The sequence below is a fragment of the Miscanthus floridulus genome, chromosome 19 (assembly GCF_019320115.1).
Source record: "Miscanthus floridulus cultivar M001 chromosome 19, ASM1932011v1, whole genome shotgun sequence".
Classification (NCBI taxonomy): Eukaryota; Viridiplantae; Streptophyta; class Magnoliopsida; order Poales; family Poaceae; genus Miscanthus; species Miscanthus floridulus.
This window is the reverse complement of record NC_089598.1, coordinates 32,188,339-32,208,424: the sequence shown is the minus strand read 5'-3', so window position 1 is coordinate 32,208,424 and position 20,086 is coordinate 32,188,339. Positions and strand designations below refer to the sequence as shown.

The window sequence follows — 20,086 nt, the reverse complement described above, 5'->3', positions numbered from 1 at the left end:
TGGAGACAGCTGGAGCATGGGTTGATGAGGTAGTTTCCACAAATTTAAAATAAAAATGGTCTACGAGCATAATTGGGAATATTTCGTGTCGTAGTTCTGTGAAACAGAAATTAAATTATGATGCCTTTGTTCCTAGCATAGTTGCGCCCTCACCTTGCCACTTTAAAATAGAGAGGAATGGTGTATGTTTTTTTAAGAAAAACTATATTTGATTCTGTGGCCAGGAAAGGCATACAGCTAACATAAAGTACATGTGAGAATTCTGCATATAATAACACAAACTCGCCATTGCTCATTGGCACCAGCATTGATAATCGGCGCATTTTACCTTATACACATGTTCAAGTGCTCCATTTCTGGAATCACCACACCTCGCACCAATGGCGGTGTCGGCGCCAGCAACCGCCGCGATGGCGTGCTCACGCGCTGCTGATCCCGTACCCTTGCTCCGGCCACATAAACCCCACGCTCCACTTCGCTAGGCTGCTACACACTTCACCGGCGTCCTCATCACCTTTGTCAACACCAAGCACAACCATGCCCGCCTCATGGAGCTCGCGCGCGCGGCCACGACGATGACGATGATGTGGCAGTGGATGGCGGCTTTCGGTACGAGGAGATCCCGGACGGGCTCATGCCATCAGAGTGCGACACCTAGGACCACTACATCATGGGCCTCCTACACACCGTGGTCACCCACTGCGTGGGGCACCTTAGGGCGCTCATCATCAGGCTGAACAGCAGCGATGTCGGCGTGTCGTTGGCGTCGTCGACGCCGCCGCCCGTGACGTGCATCGTGGCGTCCGAGCTGATGAGCTTCGCACTAGACGTGGTTGTGGACCACGGCCTCCCCTCCTACATGCACTACCGGAAACTAGATGTTTACCGAGTGCAAGAATGTTTGTCGAGTGCATTCTATCGGACATTTAGCAAAGAAGCTCTTTGCTGAGTGCTATAAAAAACACTCGGTAAAATAATTGCACTCGGCAAAGAAGGCAAAAAACACTCGGCAAAGTTTGACACTCGGCAAACCAGAAAAAAAAACACTCGGCAAAAGCTTGGCACTCGGTAAAGAACCATCACGTGGACATTCGTCGGTCCATGTGCTGTCCGTTAGTACGTTTGCCGAGCGTCCGTTAGTGGAAACACTCGACAAACAAATGCACTTGGCAAAAGAGCCAAAAAAACACTCGGTAAAGGCAGACACCCAACAAAGAAATATGTTTACCATGTATAATTATTTGGCACTCGACAAAGAAATATATTTGCCGAGTATAATTACATGGCAAAGAAATATGTTCCCAGCATAGTTGCGCCCTCGACTTGCCACTTTAAAATAGAGAGGAATGGTGTCTATTTTTTGCAAGGAAAATTGTGTTTGATTCCGTGGCAAGCAAAGACATACAGCTAACATACAGTATATGTGAGAATTCTGCATATAATAACACAAACTCGCCATTGCTCATTGGCACCAGCATTGATAATCGGCACGTTTTACCTTATACACATGTTCAAGTGCTGTAAAAAAATACTAGTCAAAATAATTACACTCCGCAAAGAAGGCAAAAAACACTCTGTAAAGTTTGGCACTCAGCAAACCAGAAAAAAAAACACTCGACAAAAGCTAGGCACTCGGTAAAGAACCGCTACGTGGACATTCGTCTGTCCGTGTACCAGCCGTTAGTATGTTTGCCAAGTGTTCGTTAGTGGAAACACTCAGCAAACAAATACACTCGGCAAAAGAGCCAAAAAACACTCGGCAAAGAAATATGTTTGTCGTGTATAATTATTTGGCACTCGACAAAGAAATATGTTTGTCGAGTATAATTATATGGCAAAGAAATATGTTTCCAGCATAGTTGCGCCCTCGACTTGCCACTTTAAAATAGAGAGGAATGGTGTCTGTTTTTTTGCAAGGAAAACTGTATTTGATTCCGTGGCAAGTAAAGGCATACAACTAACATATAGTATATGTGAGAATTCTGCATATAATAACACAAACTCGCCATTGCTCATTGGCACCGGCATTGATAATCGGTGCATTTTACCTTATACACACGTTCAAGTGCTATAAAAAACACTCGACAAAATAATTACACTCAACAAAAAAAGGCAAAAGAAATATGTTTGCCGAGTGTAATTACTTGGTACTCGGTAAATAATTTCATTTTTTCTCTTTTGAGAAACTTTTTCTACTCTCCACATACAACTTGTGGTAGTCCATGTTAAAATTTGGTGTACTTCTGCATCTGTTTGCTATATTTAATTAGTTTATTGCATTTCTAGGATTTTTTTTGTATAAGTCAAATTTGAACTGCAAGTGATTCAAATAATAGAATAAAACGAGTAGAAAAAAGATATTCATGTTATTGAGTCTAGTATGATGCCTTACCCAGGAAATGAAAAGAAATTTCGAACATCTTATTCAGAAAATACGACCATGAACATGTGGCCAAATGATTTTTAATTTCTAAAAAAAGCAAACGAAGTCTAAAAATCATGAGATTTGTCATAATGTGATGATATCTTATGTGGAGGCTGTGGTAAAAAATTAAGAAGGTTTCGCATAATTTCTCACGTACGATGCTTACAAACCGATGCATCTCCGAACAAGAATCGCAGCGTTGAGAAGGATTCTGTAAGATTTTGAGTCAAAGTGACGGTCGAATTAGGGTTTGACTTCAAATCATATATAAATTGCTGAGTCAATTTGACAAGGTATTTAAAAAATGTACATCGAACAAAAAAGAAAAAACACGTTATGGAAGACAAGGAAATGAAAAAATAACTAATATATTTGCCGAGTGCATTCTATCGGGCGTGTGCTGTAAAAAAACACCCGATTAAATAATTGCACTCGACAAAAAAGGCAAAAAACACTCGACAAAGTTTGGCACTCAGCAAACAAAAAAAACAGTCGGCAAAGAAACACCACGTTGACATTCGTCAGTCCGTGTGCCGTCCGTTAGTACGTTTGCCGAGTGTCCGTTAGTGGAAACACTCGGCAAACAAATACACTAGGCAAAAGAGTCAAAAAACACTCGGTAAAGGTAGGCACTCGGCAAAGAAATATGTTTGCCAAATATAATTATTTGGCACTCGGCAAAGAAATATATTTGCCGAGTGTAGTTACGTGGCAAAGAAATATGTTCCCGGCATAGTTGCGCCCTCGACTTGCCACTTTAAAATAGAGAGGAATGGTGTCTATTTTTTTGCAAGGAAAACTATATTTGATTTCGTGGCAAGCAAAGGCATACAGCTAACATATAGTACAAGTGAGAATTCTGCATACAATAACACAAACTCGTCATTGCTCATTGGCACCGGCATTGATAATCGACGCATTTTACCGTATACACACGTTCAAGTGCTGTAAAAAACACTCGACAAAATAATTGCACTCGGCCAAAAAGACAAAAAAACACTCAGTAAAGTTTGGCACTAGGCAAACCAGAAAAAAAACATTCAGCAAAAGCTAGGCACTCGGCAAAGAACCACCACGTCGACATTCGTTGGTCTGTGTGCCGTGCGTTAGTATGTTTGCCGAGAGTCTGTTAGTGGAAACACTCGGTAAACAAATACACTCAGCAAAAGAGCCCAAAAACACTCGGCAAAGGCAGGCACTTGGCAAAGAAATATGTTTGCCGAGTATAATTTTTTAGCACTCGGTAAAGAAATATGTGTGCCGAGTGTAATTACGTGGCAAAGAAATATGTTCCCAGCATAGTTGTGCCCTCAACTTGCCACTTTAAAACAGAACGAAATGGTGTCTATTTTTTTTGCAAGGAAAACTGTATTTGATTCTGTGGCAAGCAAAGGTATACAGCTAACATACAATACATGTGAGAATTCTGCATATAATAACACAAACTCGCCATTGCTCATTGGCACCGACATTGATAATCGGCGCGTTTTACCTTATACACACGTTCAAGTGCTGTAAAAAACACCAGACAAAATAATTGCACTCGGCAAAAAGGCAAAAAACACTCACCAAAGTTTGGCACTTGACAAACTACAAAAAAACACTAAGCAAAAGCTAGGCACTCGGCAAAGAACCACCACATTGACATTCGTCGGCCTGTGTGCTGTGCGTTAGTACGTTTGCCGAGTGTCCGTTAGTGGAAACACTCGACAAACAAATACACTCGGCAAAAGAGCTAAAAAACACTCGACAAAGGCAGGCACTCGCAAAGAAATATGTTTGCCGAGTATAATTATTTGGCACTCGGCAAACAAATATGTTTACCGAGTGTAATTACTTATCATTTAGCAAATAATTTCATTTTTTTCTCTTCTGACCTTGAAACTTTTTCTACTCTCCACATACAACTTGTGGCACTCCATGTTAAAATTTGGTGTACTTCTGCATCTGTTTGCTATATTTAATTAATTTATTGCATTTCTAGGAATTTTTTGGTATAAGTCAAATTTGAACTACAAGTTATTGAAATAATATAATAAAATGAGTAGAAAAATGATATTCATGTTATTGAGTCTAGTGTGAGGCCTTACTCGGGAATTGAAAAGAAATTTCGAACATCTTGTTTAGGAAACACGACCATGAACGTGTGGCTGAATGGTTTTTAAATTATAAAAAAAGCAAACAAAGTCTGAAAATCATGAGATTTGTCATGATGTGATGATATCATACGTGGAGGCTGTGGTAAAAAATTGAGAAGCTTTCGTACAATTTCTCACGTATGATGCTTATAAATCAAAGCATCTCCAAAGAAGAATCGTAGCGTTGAGAATGATTCGATAAGATTTGGAGTCAAAGTGACGGTTGAATTAGGGTTTGACTTCATAACTTTTTGTATAGGCAAAAGAGAACATACATTATTTTATGTGAAATTTTGGTAATTTTTTGGATCCATTTGATAATTTTAATTTATTAAGTGCAATTATAGAATTTGAATTGATATAAATTAAATTTGAGTTGTAGATGCATAAAATAATGGAATCATATTCGTAGAAAAATCATATATATATTGTTGAGTCAATTTGACAAGGTATTTTCAAAGTACATTGAACTAAAATAAGAAAAATACGTTAGGGAAGACAACAAAATGAAAAAATAACTAATATATTTGCCGAGTGTATTCTACGGGCGAGTGCTGTAAAAAAACACTTGGCAAAATGGTAAAAAACACTCAGCAAAGTTTGGCACTCGGCAAACTAGAAAAAAAACACTAAGCAAAAGCTAGGCACTTAGCAAAGAACCACCACGTCGACATTCGTCGGTCTGTGTGCCGTGCGTTAGCACGTTTGCCGAGTGTCCGTTAGTGGAAACACTCGGCAAACAAATACATTCAGCAAAAGAGTCAAAAAACACTCAGCAAAGGTAGGCACTCGGCAAAGAAATATGTTTGTCGAGTATAATTATTTGGCACTCGACAAAAAAATATGTTTGCCGAGTGTAATTACGTGGCAAAGAAATATGTTGCCGGCATAGTTGCGCCCTCGACTTGTCACTTTAAAATAGAGAGGAATGGTGTCTATTTTTTTGCAAGGAAAACTGTATTTGATTCCGTGGCAAGCAAAGGCATACATCTAACATATAGTACATGTGAGAATTCTGCCTATAATAACACAAACTCGCCATTGCTCATTGGCACCGGCATTGATAATCGACACATTTTACCTTATACACACGTTCAAGTGCTGTAAAAAACACTCGGCAAAATAATTGCACTCGGCAAAAAAGGCAAAAAAACACTCAGCCAAGTTTGGCGCTAGGAAAACCAGAAAAAAACACTCAGCAAAAGCTAGGCACTCGGCAAAGAACCACCATGTCGACATTCGTCGGTCTGTGTGCCGTGCGTTAGTACGTTTGTTGAGTGTCCGTTAGTGGAAACACTCGGCAAAAGAGCCCAAAAACACTCGGCAAAGGCAGGCACTCGGCAAAGAAATATGTTTACCGAGTATAATTTTTTGGCACTCGGCAAAGAAATATGTGTGCCGAGTGTAATTACGTGGCAAAGAAATATGTTCCCAGCATAGTTGTGCCCTCAACATGCCACTTTAAAATAGAGAGGAATGGAGTCTATTTTTTTGCAAGGAAAATTGTATTTGATTCTATGGCAAGCAAAGGCATACAACTAACATACAGTACATGTGAGAATTATGCATATAATAATACAAACTCACCATTGCTCATTGGCACTGGCATTGATAATCGGCGTGTTTTACCTTATACACAAATTCAAGTGCTTTAAAAACACTCGGCAAAATAATTGCACTCGACAAAAAGGCAAAAAACACCCGACAAAGTTTGGCACTCGGTAAATCAGAAAAAAACACTCCGCAAAAGCTAGGCAGTCGGCAAAGAACTGCCACGTCGACATTCGTCAGTCCGTGTGCCGTGCTTTAGTATGTTTGTCGAGTGTCGGTTAGTGGAAACACTCGGCAAACAAATACACTTAGCAAAAGAGCCCAAAAACACTTGGCAAAGGAGGCACTTGGCAAAGAAATATGTTTGCCGAGTATAATTATTTGGCACTCGGCAAAGAAATATGTTTACCGAGTATAATTACTTAGCACTCAGCAAATAATTTCATTTTTTTCTCTTCTAACTTTGAAACTTTTTCTACTCTCCACATACAACTTGTGGCACTCCATGTTAAAAGTTGGTGTATTTCTGCATCTATTTGCTATATTTAATTAATTTATTACATTTCTAGGAATTTTTTGGTATAAGTCAAATTTGAACTGCAAATGATTGAAATAATATAATAAAATGAGTAGAAAAATAATATTCATGTTATTGAGTCTAGTGTGAGGACTTACCCGGGAAATGAAAAGAAATTTGAACATCTTGTTCAAGAAACACGACCACGAACGTGTGGCCGAATGGTTTTTAAATTCTAAAAAAAGCAAACAAAGTCTGAAAATCATGAGATTTGTCAAGATGTGATGATATCATACGTGGAGGCTGTGGTAAAAAATTGAGAAGGTTTTGCAGAATTTCTCATGTACGATGCTTATAAACCGAAGCATCTCCAAATAAGAATCATAGCGTTGACAAGGATTCGATAAGATTTAGAGTCAAAGTGGTGTTCAAATTGGGGTTTGACTTCAAAACTTTTTGTATAGGCAATAGAGAACATACATTGTTTTATGTGAAATTTTGGTAATTTTTTGGAGCCATTTGATAATTTTAATTTATTAAGTGCAATTATAGAATTTGAATTGATATAAATTAAATTTGAGTTGTAGATGCATAAAATAATGGAATCATATTCGTAGAAAAATCATTTATATTGTTGAGTCAATTGGACAATGTATTTTCAAAGTACATTGAACAAAAAAAAGAAAAACACGTTATGGAAGACAACGAAATGAAAAAATAACTAATATATTTGCCGAGTGTATTCTCTCGGGCGAGTGCTGTAAAAAAACACTTGGCAAATAGGCAAAAACACTCAACAAATACACTCTGCAAAAGCTAGGCACTCGGCAAAGAACCACCACGTCGACATTCGTCGGTCTTTGTGACATGCATTAGTACGTTTGCCGAGTGTCCATTAGTGAAAACATTCGGCCAACAAATACACTAGGCAAAAGAGCCTAAAAACACTTGGCAAAGGCTGGCACTCAACAAAGAAATATGTTTGCCAAGTATAATTATTTGGTACTCGGCAAAGAAATATGTTTGCCGAGTGTAATTACATGGCAAAGAAATATCTTCCCAGCATAGTTGTGCCAAGGAAAATTGTATTTGATTCTGTGGCAAGCAAAGGCATACAGTTAACATACAGTACATGTGAGAATTCTGCATATAATAACACAATCTCACCATTGCTCATTGGCACTGGCATTGATAATTGGCGTGTTTTACCTTATACACATGTTCAAGTGCTATAAAAAACACTCGGCAAAATAATTATACTCGACAAAAAAGGTAAAAAACACTCAACAAAATTTGGCACTGGACAAACCAGAAGAAAAAACACTCAGCAAAAGCTAGGCAGTCGGCAAAGAACCACCACGTCAACATTCATCGGTCCATGTGCCGTGCGTTAATATGTTTGTTGAGTGTCCGTTAGTGTAAAGAAACACTCGACAAAATAATTGCACTGGCAAAAAAGGCAAAAAACACTCTGCAAACCAAAAAAACACTCGGCAAAAGCTAGGCACTCAGCAAAGAAATGCCATGTGGACATTTGTTAGTCCGTGTGTCGTCCGTTAGTACGTTTGCCGAGTGTTCGTTAGTGGAAACACTCGACAAACAAATACACAAGGCAAAAGAGTAAAAAACACTCGGCAAAGGTAGGCACTCGGCAAAGAAATATGTTTGCCGGGTATAATTATTTGGCTCTCGGCAAAAAAATATGTTTGTCCAGTATAATTGTGTGGCAAAGAAATATGTTCCTGGCATAGTTGCGCCCTCAACCTGCCACTTTAAAATAGAGAGGAATGGTGTCTAGTTTTTTGCAAGGAAAACTGTATTGATTCCGTGGCAAGCAAAGGCATACAACTAACATACAATAGATGTGAGAATTCTGCATATAATAACACAAACTCGCCATTGCTCATTGGCACCGACATTGATAATCGGTGCGTTTTACCTTATACACACGTTCAAGTGCTGTAAAAAATACCCGGCAAAATAATTGCATTCGGTAAAAAAAGGCAAAAAACACTAAGCAAAGTTTGTCTTTTGGCAAACTAGAAAAAAACACTCAACAAAAGCTAGGCACTCGGCAAAGAACCACCACGTTGACATTCGTCGGTCTGTGTGCCGTGCGTTAGGACGTTTGCTGAGTCTCCGTTAGTGGAAACACTAGGCAAACAAATACACATGGCAAAAGAGCCCAAAAACACTCGGCAAAGGCAGGCACTCGGCAAAGAAATATGTTTGTCGAGTATAATTATTTGGAACTTGACAAAGAAATATGTTTACCGACTGTAATTATTTAGCACTCAGCAAATAATTTCATTTTTTTCTCTTCTAACCTTGAAACTTTTTCTACTCTCCACATACAACTTGTGGCACTCCATGTTAAAATTTGGTGTACTTCTGCATCTGTTTGCTACATTAATTAATTTATTGCATTTCTAGGAATTTTTTGGTATAAGTCAAATTTGAACTGCAAGTGATTGAAATAATATAATAAAATGAGTAGAAAAATGATATTCATGTTATTGAGTCTAGTGTGAGGCCTTACCTGAGAAATGAAAAGAAATTTTGAACATCTTGTTCAGGAAATACGACCATGAACGTGTGGCCAAATGGTTTTTAAATTCTAAAAAAAGCAAACAAAGTCTAAAAATCATGAGATTTGTCATGATGTGATGATATCATACATGGAGGCTATGGTAAAAAATTGAGAAGGTTTCACAGAATGTCTCACATACGACGCTTAAAAACCGAAGCATCTCCGAAGAAGAATCATAGTGTTGAGAATGATTCGGTAAGATTTAGAGTCAAAGTGGCGGTCAAATTGGGGTTTGACTTCAAAACTTTTTGTATAGGCAATAGAGAACATACATTATTTTATGTGAAATTTTGGTAATTTTTTGTTGAGAATGATTCGGTAAGATTTGGTAATTTTAATTTATTAAGTGCAATTATAGAATTTTAATTGATATAAATTAAATTTGAGCTGTAACAACATAAAATAATGGAATCATATTCGTAGAAAAATCATATATATATTATTGAGTAAATTTGATAAGGTATTTTCAAAGTACATCAAATAAAAAAAGGAAAACACGTTATGGAAGACAAGGAAATGAAAAAAAACTAATATATTTGCCGAGTGCATTCTATCGGGCGAGTGCTGTAAAAAACACTCGACAAAATAATTGCACTGGTAAAAAAGGCAAAAACACTTGATAAAGTTTGGCACTCGACAAACCAGGAAAAAAAACATGCGACCAAAGCTAGGCGCTCGGCAAAGAACCGCCAAGTGAACATTTGTCAGTCCGTGTGCCGTCCGATAGTACGTTTGCCGATTGTCCGTTAGTGGAAACACTTGGCAAACAAATACACTAGGCAAAAGAGTCAAAAAACACTCGGCAAAGGTAGGCACTCGACAAAAAAATATGTTAGTCAAGTATAATTATTTGGCACTCGGCAAAGAAATATGTTTGCCGAGTGTAATTACGTGGCAAAGAAATATGTTCCCGACATAGTTGCGCCCTCAACTTGCCACTTTAAAATGGAGAGGAATGGTGTCTATTTTTTGCAAGGAAAATTGTATTTGATTTCGTGGCAAGCAAAGGAATACAACTAACATACGGTACATGTGAGAATTCTGCATATAATAACACATACTCGCCATTGCTCATTGGCGTCGACATTGATAATCGGCGTGTTTTACCTTATACATACGCTCAAGTGCTGTAAAAAAACACTCGGTAAAAAAGACAAAAAACACTCAACAAAGTTTGGCACTCAGCAAACTAGAAAAAAAACACTCTGCAAAAGCTAGGCACTCGGCAAATAGACACTCAGCAAAGGTAGGCACTCGGCAGAGAAATATGTTCGTCGAGTATAATTATTTAGCACTCGACAAAGAAATATGTTTGCCAAGTGTAATTACGTGGCAAAGAAATATGTTCCTAGCATAGTTGCGCTCTTAACTTGCCACTTTAAAATAGATAGGAATGGTGTCTGCTTTTTTGAAAGGAAAACTATATTTGATTCCATGGCAAGCAAAGGCACACAGCTAACATATAATACATGTGAGAATTCTGCATATAACAACACAAATTCGCCATTGCTCATGGCACCGGCATTGATAATCGGCGCATTTTACCTTATACACATGTTCAAGTGCTGTAAAAAACACTCGGCAAAGTAATTGCACTCAGCAAAAAAGGCAAAAAAACACACTGCAAAGTTGGGCACTCGTCAAACCAAAAAAAACACTCATAAAGGCTAGGCACTCGACACAAAACCACCACGCGGACATTCGTCAGTCCGTGCATCGTCCGTTAGTATGTTTATCGAGTGTCCGTTAGTGGAAACACTCGGCAAACAAATACACTTGGCAAAAGAGCCAAAAAACACTCAACAAAGGCAGACACTCAGCAAAGAAATATGTTTGTCGAGTACAATTACTTAGCTCTAGGCAAATAATTTCATTTTTTCTCTTCTAACCTTGAAACCTTTTTCTACTCTCCACATACAATATGTGGTACTCCATGTTAAAATTTGGTATACTTCTACATCTGTTTGCAATATTTGATTAATTTATTACATTTATAGGATTTTTTGGTATAAGTCAAATTTAAACTGCAAGTGATTTAAATAATAGAATAAAATGAGTAGAAAAATAGTATTCATATTATTGAGTCCAGTGTGAGGCCTTACCCAGAAAATGAAAAGAAATTTCGAACATCTTGTTCAGGAAACACAACCATGAACGTTTGGTGTAATGGTTTTTAAATTCTAAAAAAAGCAAACGAAGTCTGAAAATCATAAGATTTATCATGATGTGATGATATCATACGTGGAGGCTATGGTAAAAAATTTAGAAGGTTTCACATAATTTCTCACGTACGATGCTTACAAATCGATGCATATCCGAAGAAGAATCATAGCGTTGAAGAGGATTCGGTAAGATTTGGAGTTAAAGTGACGATCGAATTGGGGTTTGACTTCAAAACTTTTTGTATAGGCAATAGAGAACATATATTGTTTCATGTGAAATTTTGGTAATTTTTTGCATCCGTTTGATAATTTTAAATTATTAAGTGTAATTATAGAATTTTAATTGATATAAATTAAATTTGAGTTGTAACTGCTTAAAATATTGGAATCATATTCATAGAAAAATCATATATATATTGTTGAGTCAATTTGACAAGGTATTTTCAAAGTACATCGAATAAAAAAGGAAAAACACATTATGGAAGACCAGGAAATGAAAAAATAACTAATATATTTTCCGAGTGCATTCTATCGGGCGAGTGCTGTAAAAAACACTCGACAAAATAATTGTACTCGACAAAAAAGGTAAAAAACACTCGGCAAAAGCTAGGCACTCGACAAAGAACCACCATGTGGACATTTATCGATTAATGTGCTGTCCGTTAGTACATTTACCAAGTGTCCGTTAGTAGAAACACTCAGCAAACAAATACAATCGGCAAAAGAGTCAAAAAAACACTCGGCAAAGGTAGGCACTCGGCAAAGAAATATATTTGTCAAGTGTAATTACATGGCAAAGAAATATGTTCTCGACATAGTTGCGCCCTCAACTTGCCACTTTAAAATAGAGAGGAATGATGTCTATTTTTTTTGCAAGGAAAACTGTATTTGATTCCATGGCAAGTAAAGGCATACAACTAACATATAGTACATGTGAGAATTCTGCAAATAATAACACAAACTCGCCATTGCTCATTGGCACTGGCATTGATAATCGGCGTGTTTTACCTTTTACACACGTTCAAGTGCTGTAAAAAAACACTAGGCAAAATAATTGCACTCAGCAAAAAAGGTAAAAAACACTCGGCAAAGTTTAGCACTCGACAAACCAGAAAAAAAACACTCAGCAAAAGCTAAGCACTCGACAAAGAATCGCCACGTGGACATTCGTCGGTCCGTATACCGTCTGTTAGTACGTTTACCGAGTCTCTGTTAGTGGAAACACTCGACAAACAAATACACATAGCAAAAGATCCAAAAAACACTCAGCAAAGGCAGGCACTCAGCAAAGAAATATGTTTGCCGAGTATAATTATTTGGCACTCGGCAAAGAAACATGTTTGTCGAGTATAATTACTTGGCACTTGGCAAATAATTTCATTATTTTCTCTTCTATCCTTGAAACTTTTTTACTCTCCACATACAACATGTGGTACTCCATGTTAAAATTTGGTATACTTCTGCATCTGTTTGCTATATTTAATTAATTTATTGTATTTCTAGGATTTTTTTGGTATAAGTCAAATTTGAACTACAAGTGATTGAAATAATAGAATAAAATGAGTAGAAAAATAATATTCATGTTATTGAGTCCAATATGAGGCCTTACCTAGAAAATAAAAAGAAATTTCGAACATCTTGTTTAGGAAACACGACCACGAATATGTGGTCGAATGGTTTTAAAATTCTAAAAAAACCAAACGAAGTCTGAAAATCATGAGATTTGTCATAATGTGATGATATCATACGTGGATGCTATAGTAAAAAATTGAGAAGGTTCCACACAATTTCTCTCATACGATGCTTATAAATCGAAGCATCTCCGAAGAAGAATCATAGCGATGAGAAGGATTTGGTAAGATTTGGAGTCAAAGTGACGGTCGAATTGGGGTTTGACTTCAAAACTTTTTGTATTAGCAATAGAGAACATAGATTGTTTCATATGAAATTTTTGTAATTTTTTGGATCTGTCTGATAATTTTAATTTATTAAGTGCAATTATAGAATTTTAATTGATATAAATTAAATTTGAGCTGTAACTACATAAAATAATGGAATCATATTCGTAGAAAAATCATATATATATTGTTGAGTCAATTTGATAAGGTATTTTCAAAGTACATTGAATAAAAAAAAGGAAAAACACGTTATGGAAGACTAGGAAATGAAAAAATAACTAATATATTTGCCGAGTGCATTCTATCGAGCGAGTGCTGTAAAAACACTCGATAAAATAATTGCACTCAGCAAAAAAGGCAAAAAGCGCACGACAAAGTTTGGCACTCGGCAAACAAAAAAAAACTCGACAAAAGCTAGGCACTCGGCAAAGAACCGCCACGTCACTATAGGAAGACCTAGCACCAGTGATAAAATGTGGTGTGAAATCTTGATTTGTCACTGATTCCCATGTTATTAGTGATCAAACTAATTTTCATCAGTATTGCGTCGATTATTAGTGGCAAACTACTATATCGCCACAGGATGCACCTTCAGTGGCGAATTTAGTGATGAAACATTAATTTGTCACTAATAAATAGGTTAATTGTGACTAAATATTTATTTCCTCACAGTTTCATCATCTATCAGTGACAAAATATTATATCACCACACAGTTCAAGGTCAGTGAGAAAATGTTGTGGCAAAATTGTATTTTGCCACTATTTACCATCTTAATTGTGACTAAACAATTTCCCCCACTATTACTATGTTTATCTATGACAAAATTTTGCATTGCCACATGGTACTTGATTACTGAGAAATTTTTGTGGCAAAATATTCTTTTGTCACTTGTTACCAAGTTAATTGTGAGCAAATAAATTTTCTTGTTATATAATATTTATATTAGTGATAAAAGCATGTGTTCTATATGATAAATAATTAGTGGAAAATATTGTATTATCATGGGTCCCACTTGTTAGTCAAACTCCACCTTATCTTCTTCTGTTTTTTGAAACAATATCTTCTTTCATTTTCTGCAGCTGCAATTACTAGACGGAGCATCTCTAGACGCCCCAAGCTCAGAGCTCCGCCAAGCGCCGACGAGCTCACCCATAGTCATCGACCATCGATGCCCTTGCCCAAGGCTGCACCAAAGCTTGCACGTGTAGTGCTTAGCAAGCTCTCCCATGGCCGCAACCGCCTATCTCGATGAGTGTCTCCGGCCGCCCCTAGCTCGATGCTTTTGCTCTACGCCGACGAGCTCACCCATGGTCTCCGGCCATCCCGCTCCCACCTGGATCCACCAAATCTCACCTCGCACTCGATGAGCTCGCTCACGGTCGTCACCGCATATCTCGATGAGCTCGCAAAAGGTTGGATTCGCTGCATCCTTGGCTATGGACATCTACGCGCGAGGAGGAATACGTCGAGCCGCTTGCTCATGCACGTACTATGAGCTAGGTATGGTCATCTTGTAGGCATCAACATGGGCAGGCATGTGGGCAGCCCGCTTAGGCATTTGGGGGGTGGTCATTGCTCGGGCGTGTCCATAGTGGAACACTGGAGCTTCAGGGCTACCTATGCAGCTAGCGGCTCGTGTGGCCAAGGGCCTAACATGGTGGCTCATCTAAGGTCATAGGATTGGATAGTAAGCACTATTGCTCTCAAGTTTAGATTATTTGATCAATTCACCATATTTGTCTATTTGATTCTCTAGAGTTTGAATGTAGGCTAGAAGCTCAATCACCAAATGCCTTAGTGATGTTTTAGTGGCATTGATTGGGCACTTGAACCTTGATCATTGCATATGGGAGAGCTAGACCCCCTATGTTTAGTTACATAATACTAGTATATTATGTTGTAATTCTATAATTGAAGTACAAATTAGACCTGTATTATCTTAGGTTTTAGTGACTTTATGTACCAGTTAATTTGGTTGTGGGGACAAAAAGACACAAGTTTGTCTTGTAGGGATCTAGAACAGAAGTAAAATTAGTGAGAACAAACAAAAGCAAGCGCAAATCTGGATGGCCATAGTAATACGTGAATTAACAATTTGTGGATGAATAGCTTGTTTATAATGAATATATATCATATTACCAGGGCTTGCAAAACTAATAAGTATTAGGAAATAAAACATAGCTAAAAATGCCAGAGTGACCATGATATCCTAAATGCTTATTTGTTTGACACTACTATGTAGTGTTTGTAAAGCAAGTGACTAAGGAGATGAAGCTGCATCTCATATATATATTCCCTATAGAAATTTTAACTTGATTATCAGTTATTTGCTAGTCGTCATCTATTTCTTCTTTAGATTCACTGTCTTCATCATCTGAATCCATATACTCACCACCTTCGCTGTCATCACTTTTAGATTCTTGTTGCTCATCTTCATCCTCAATGTCACCCTCGTAATGGAGAATCGGATTACCTTCCACAGCCATAGGCATACCTTTAGCTTCTGCTTCAACTTGAGGTGTGTCCAATATACTTATGTCATCATCTTCTATTGTATTTGGATTTGGCACAGTTATTACTTCATTTTCTTGGCAAGCTTCAGGACTGGATTTACTTGATTTAGTAGTGGCATCTTCTTCATCAGTGGGAGGAGTGTCAAAATAATCATGAGGTTTAGTCTTTACCATGACATAACATTTTGGATCTTGAGTATCATTCACATAATATACTTGCTCTGCTTGCAAAGCCAAAACATATGGCTCATCTATTGATAGCCTGTGAGTAGTATTTATCATTATGAACCCATACTTATCTTCTTTAACTCCCCTTATTGTATGTACATCCCACCATTCACATTTAAAAAGAACAACCTTATGAGTCCCATATAAAAGCTCCACAATATCTATAAAGACACCAAAGTAATCTTTGTTTCCAGTTCCTTCATTGCCCTTGACAAATACTCCACTGTTTTGTGCTTGAAATAGGGCATCTCTGTCCCTTGTGTTAAATCTCCATCCATTGACCATATAACTTGAGAAATGTGTCACTCTAGTATCGGATCCTCTTGCTAGATCAAACAATTCATCAGAAATAGAAGGATCTCCTTTGGAATACATAGTTGATATCTACATGAAGCATAGTAGTTAATTAAGCTACCCAAAATAAATAATGTAATAAATACATCCTTATACTTACATGGTTCTTGAACCACTAAAAGAACTCTTTCTCATGACGCTTGTCTACATTTTTGGTGCTCTATGTCCTTAAATATTCCTTGTGAATGCTGTGACACAGGAGAATAGATGTTACAAAATTAGAGGTCCATAGTTCAATGAACATCTTAGGAGTGGCTTACCCTATATATGGAGAAGCCTCTTCATAGTTCTTTAGAATGTAGGCTTGTGCTTTGTTCAATTCATTCATCTCCATCTCACAATATCTATTCCCAATAAGCCATCTTCCAATTTTGGCAAAAATCTGGAGCTATGTGTTGCTATTGTTATCATCACTATCATCATTACGGCTTGGCCTATCGATTCTTGTCTCAATTCCATGCAAGTACATAGAACAAAGAGTCACACATTCCTATAACACTATAGCCTCAGCAATTGCTTTGTCTGGACGAGCTTTGTTTTTTACAAATGACTTTAGTCTGCGCAAGAATCTCTCATTGGGATACATCCATCGATATTGCACAGGACCACCTACCATTGGTTGTTGAGCTAAATGGATTGGTAGATGCATCATTACATCAAACATGGATGGAGGAAATATCTTTTCTAATTTGCAAAGAGTAATCGCAATTGAAGAATCAAGCCTTTTAAGGATCTCCACATCTAACACTTTTGAGCAAATTTCTTGAAAAAAGTTGCATAGCTCAATTATTGGAAGACAAATATCAGCTAGAAGCATGCCATGAATAGATAGTGGAAGGTATCTATGCAGAAACACATGGTAATCATGGCACTTCATCCCTGATATTTTAACATTTATTGCATCTACATAATTAGATACCTTTGCAGAATAACCATCTGGGACTTTGATTTTTGTCAAGAACTCACAAAATGCTTTCCTTTTAGGTCCAAAAAGTGTATAAGGTGCATTATGAAATAAAAAATTTTCATCATCTGTGGGAGTCGGATGAAGTTTTGGTTGTATTCCCATGATTTCCATATCAAATCGAGAATTAATGTTATCCTTTGTCTTCCCCTCCCATCCAAGCAAGGTATCCGCCAAACTTTCACCAACATTCTTTTCAATGTGCATGACATCTAGGTTATGTCTCAGTGTCAATTTACTCCAATAAGGGAGTTGAAAAAATATACTCTTTTTCTTCCAAACACCATACACTATGCTAGAGCATTTCCTTTTCTTGTCAGATTTCCTGAATATAACCTGAATGGCAGCATAATGATAGCAATGTTACACCTTTGAAATTACATCAAAATATCATAACTCGTATCATATTTATTTACAAAAAGAAATCTGCATAGACTTAAATCTTTTTGTATGTGTACCTAAGTGAACTTTTCATATTGTGAAAGAACTTCAGCGCCTGATAATGGTTTTGGAGCACATCTCCTTTCCCTTTGGCCATTAAAAGAAGTAGTATTGTTCCTCCAACTATGTTTTACTGGTAGGAATCTCCTGTGTCCCTTGTAGCAACCTTTTCTTCCATTGGCGAGCCATTGGTAGCAAGTGTCAGTATGACATGATGGACATGCATATTTTCCCTTTGTGGACATTCCTAATAGAAAATCATTAATTGTCTAGAGCAATGCATCTTTTAGTGTGCATTTACACTTTGTCGAAGCATTATAGGCCTCCACCCCACCCCACAACTCAATCAGCTCATCAATTAATGGCTATAGATATACATCAATGTCGTTGCCAGGTGCTTTAGGGCCAGGAATGAGCATTGAAGTTATCATATAAGGATCTTTCATGCACATCCAAGGAGGTAGGTTATACATCACAATAACAACAGGCCATATGCTATATGATGTGCTCATATGTCCAAAAGGATTGAATTCATCACTAGCAAGCCCAAGCCTAACACTGCACGCATCTGATGCAAATGATGGGAATTTTTTTGTCAAAAATCCTTCCATTCCTTTGAATTTGCCGGGTGTCTCAAATATGCATCATCAACTAGCTCCTCTTTGTGCCAACGCATATTAGTTGTAGTTTTGGAACACATATACAACCTTTTCAATCTTGGTATCTGTCACACCCTAAAATTTCTAATTTTGGGTTGTGCATAAAAAACACTAATTAAAATAAATGTTTTGATATTTGGATAAAATTTACCAATCTTAGTTTGAACTAGAGTAAATTTAGTTATAGGAAAAATGTGAATTTTCAAGCTTTTCCAAATTAATTTGATGAGCTATTGCTTGATGTGATGCTTGGTTGTTGATTTATTTCATGTTGTGAGAAAAGATTTTTAAAATGCGTTTAGTAAGTCGATCTTCTTTCTCCAGCAATTCTTAGTCTTTCTCACGGATCAAATTCATTGTTTTCCAACTTAATATTTGCTTGAGAAGTATCCTAAAATCTTTTCCATGGAATCCAAATCACTCCTTCCTGCTCACTATTCATCAACCTATCCCTATGGATATCTCGGGAATTTCTTCGGCTTTTTCCAGAACTTGTTCCCACTTGTTTGTGAGCATAATCTAATTTTTAAATGCTCCAAAATATCTTTTCATGAGCTCCAAATACTTTATTTGGGTTCGTCTTGTTCTAAAATATCTCTGAGAATTTTCCCTGAATTTTCGAAGCCTTTGAAGTATTTTTCGTGGCTTAAAATTCAATTCTGGACTTTTCTAGAATTATTTTATCTATGAAATTAATTAATTCCAAAAATAATAAAATATCTAAGATTTCTTCATGCCCAAAGGCCCATGTCTTTATTTACTAATGGGCTTTAATAATTAATTAGGCCTATTAGTAAAGGTGAAGGGTGCAACATCAATTAGTACCATATTGCTAGTTGATGTAGATGTGGGGAGTTTTCTTCCTATATATATCAACCAACCCCTTGGGCAAAGCACACCAAAACTACCGTACGGGAAATCCCTCGTGTAGTAAATTTGTTTTTTCTCCTCCTCTCGCCGTCGCCATCGCCGCCGCGCTGCTCGTTGCCGCCCCATCCCAGAGCCCACAACGCCGACGCCAACTGCAGCTGAGCTCGATTCACTGTTCCGACGATCTGATGCCCCTAGCCCTAGCTATCTAGCTCTATTGCTCGTTTTGGGATCTCACCGATCGAGCAGACCACGTCCACCACTGCTGCATCGATCGTCGCTGTCCTCCGTGTCTCCAACAACTCATTGTAGCCGAGCCCCCACGTCGAGGTGACAAAGCTGCTGATGCTCTTACCTCCTCTCTTGGCCTATTGCTCTCTATTTTGCTCACGCCGCAGTCCATGTATCGCAGGAAGCTACCGCTGCTTCGCCGAGCGAGCTCTACGGGTGCGACGTGACTCTACCAGTCTACCACCATCGAGAACCCCTATGTAAGCTCCTTGCCCCCTCAATCTCCCGGTATTGGTCCCGTAGCAAAACGAGGCATGTAGGTTCCTTTCATAGAACTCGGTGGAAGCTAGCTCCATCACCGGCCATAGTTGCACTGCACCGTGCATGCATGCTCTCTCCAGTTCCTAGCTTTGATGATGTCATCTTTAGCTTTCATGACATCATATCTAGCCTTGATGACATCACATGTTGTTTTCTTGCCGTTTTCCTTTAGAAAAACAATCCAGAAAATACAATGAAAATACATATACACATACAATCATCT

At 37.7% G+C, this 20,086-nt stretch overlaps 1 pseudogene; it reads right to left on the bottom strand.

The window, feature by feature from the left end:
- Positions 1 to 17,799: 17,799 nt before the first annotated feature.
- On the bottom strand, positions 17,800 to 19,714 carry LOC136525837 (uncharacterized; annotated as a pseudogene).
- Between the last annotated feature and the right edge of the window lie 372 nt (positions 19,715 to 20,086).